Source organism: Daktulosphaira vitifoliae, unplaced genomic scaffold (genome assembly GCF_025091365.1).
Source record: "Daktulosphaira vitifoliae isolate Bord-2020 unplaced genomic scaffold, ASM2509136v1 Scaffold_2, whole genome shotgun sequence".
NCBI classification, from domain to species: Eukaryota; Metazoa; Arthropoda; class Insecta; order Hemiptera; family Phylloxeridae; genus Daktulosphaira; species Daktulosphaira vitifoliae.
In genome coordinates this window covers 14,522,009-14,524,937 of record NW_026099573.1, presented here as the reverse complement: position 1 = coordinate 14,524,937, position 2,929 = coordinate 14,522,009, and the positions used below count along the sequence as shown (strand labels likewise).

The 2,929-nt window shown below is 25.8% G+C and overlaps 1 protein-coding gene across 3 annotated transcripts in view; it reads right to left on the bottom strand.

Moving 5' to 3' along the window:
- LOC126897834 (uncharacterized protein DDB_G0287625-like) overlaps positions 1-2,929 on the bottom strand; it is a 69,002-nt gene that overhangs the window by 14,118 nt on the left and 51,955 nt on the right. The window lies entirely within an intron of this gene.

Sequence of the window (2,929 nt, the reverse complement as noted above, 5' to 3'; positions counted from 1 at the left end):
CGGAAGGTCTGACACTTTTATATATATCTTAAATTAAAGCTAATGTAATATACTTTATAATGGTAAAAAAAAATTTCGGACTTTATTTTATCTTCATGGTGAAAACAGACATTAAACTTAATAAAAAAAATACGATTTTTGTAAAAAAATTCTTTTTTATATTTTTAACTTTATAATGCTATAACTTCTCGAAAGATGTATGGATCAATATAATTTTTTTTTTTGTAGATGCATGATGTCTTTACCTATCATTTGGTATATTTTTTTTATAAATCTGACTTTTTACATGCTTACAGGGGGGGATTCAAAATGACAACTTTTTCACAAAAATTGACTTTTTCAACTTAAATTTTGAAAGTGTTCCGGAAGGTCTGACACTTTTATATATATCTTAAATTAAAGCTAATGTAATATACTTTATTATGAAAAAAAAAAATTTCGGACTTTATCTTATCTTCATGGTGAAAATGGCTACCGAATGCTATTTTTGTGTGAAAATTTTCGATTTTGTATTTTCCATTTTTAACTTTATTATGCTATAACTTTTTGAAAAATGTATGAATCATTACAATTTTTTTATGAGAAGTAGTATTTATATAGATCTTTCATTCGATATTTTTTAAATTTAAATATTTTTTAAATCGAACCATTTCCCTTAATATAGGGGGGATTCAAAACATAAAAATGCATATAGAAAATAGAACTTTTTCAACGTAACTTTTGGAAGTGTTCCGGAAGGTCTGACACTTTTATATATATCTTAAATTAAAGCTAATGTAATATACTTTATAATGGTAAAAAAAAATTTCGGACTTTATTTTATCTTCATGGTGAAAACAGACATTAAACTTAATAAAAAAAATACGATTTTTGTAAAAAAATTCTTTTTTATATTTTTAACTTTATAATGCTATAACTTCTCGAAAGATGTATGGATCAATATAATTCTTTTTTTTGTAGAGGCATGATGTTTTTACCTATCATTTGGTATATTTTTTTTATAAATCTGACTTTTTACCTGCCTACAGGGGGCGATTCAAAATGACTTTTTCACAAAAAATTTACTTTTTCAACTTAAATTTTGAAAGTGTTCCGGAAAGTCTGACACTTTTTTATATATATTAAATTAAAGCTAATGTAATATACTTTATTTTGGTAAAAAAAAATTTCGGACTTTATTTTATCTTCATGGTGAAAATGGCTACCAAATGCTATTTTTGTGTGAAAATTCTCGATTTTATTTTTTACATTTTTAACTTTATAATGCTATAACTTATTGAAAAGTGTATGGATCAATATAATTTTTTTATGGGAAATACTATTTTTTAATAATCCCTTTTTCATTCGACATACTTTATCTTAATCAGGATATTAATAAGGAACTAGCAGTTTATGAAGCTTTTGGAATAATCCACCAATTTTTTAAAATTAAACACTATCTAAAGATTTGCATCGAAGCGTTTTTTTTTTATAGTGATTTTAATCACTGTCAGATATCATTATACTTGATCCAACTATGCCACGTCACCACTGTGCCGCGACCCCCCTGTGCTGGGTTTTTTGTGTCTGTTACCACTTTTTTTCAGCTTTTACCGAACCGATTTCTTCATAACTTAGTTAAATCATATAGAATTTTATGCATTGGTGGAAATAAGTTAATTTAGACTAATAAATATCATTACACAAGACAATAGAAATTTTCTTATTTACAATTTTTACCTTTGATTCGAACTTTCGAAGCTGAAAATTTTACTATAATGTGTTTTTTTTTTTTTTTTGTCTGTTACCACTTTTTTTCAGCTCTTCCACAACCGATTTTTCTTAACGATACCTCAAAAAATCACAAATCGTATCTATTTAAAGACATTACTCTCAAAAATTGAAAAAAATTCCCTTGTTCCCCGTAAATGGGGGAAACCTCCAAGAAAATTACAAATTTAAAAATCACTAATTTTCGACATTTTTTCTAAAGTTAAGTCAAAAAGTTCTACTTTCTATATGCATTTTTTAGATTTAAACCCCCCTCGTACATAGGGAAATGGTCCGATTTAAAAAAAAAGTATCTCAAATGAAAGACGTATATAAATACTTAAAAAGTTGTCATTTTGAATCCTTTACTGTGGACAGATTTAGGGTCAGATTTATAAAAAAAAATATACCAAATAATAGGTAAAAACATTATGCATTTATTAAAAAAAATTGATATTGATTTGTTCAATTTTGAAAAATTTATGGCAGTTTTAAGTAAAAAAAATTTCGAAAATTAGCTATTTTTAAATTTGTAATTTTTTTGGAGATTTCCCCTATTTGCAGGGAATGAGGGAAAATTTTTCAATTTTTAAGGGTAATATCTTCAACTAGATACGATTTGTGATCTTTTGACGTATCATTGAAAGAAATCAGTCCGGTGAGAGGTGAGAAAAAGTGGTAACAGACACAAAAAAAAAACACATTATAGTAAAATTAATACATTCTTAGTTTCGCATCGAAGCTAAAATACTGAAAGTTATAATATAATTTGTTCTAGTATTTATATATTATATTTTCACCAATTGACTATATCCTTTTACTCCTTTTTTATTTAATTTATCTATACTGTTCAATATATTAGATAAACTTAGCATTGCTAAAATAAATTCAATTTTTTAATCGCTTAAACTTACGAGTTTTTATTTTCTAGTTTTTGGTCTTGATTGTTTATTGTTGAGCGCTTTAATCGAGATGCTTTCAAATCTACTTTTTCTGTAGATTCTTTTGTCTCAGTGGTTTCAGCTTCATTAATNGTTGAGCGCTTTAATCGAGATGCTTTTAAATCTACTTTTTCTGTAGATTCTTTTGTCTCAGTGGTTTCAGCTTCATTAATTTTATTTTTTCGTTTACGATTATTTTTTGATACCGCACGTTTTTTTTCACTTTTACTTTGAGTCAT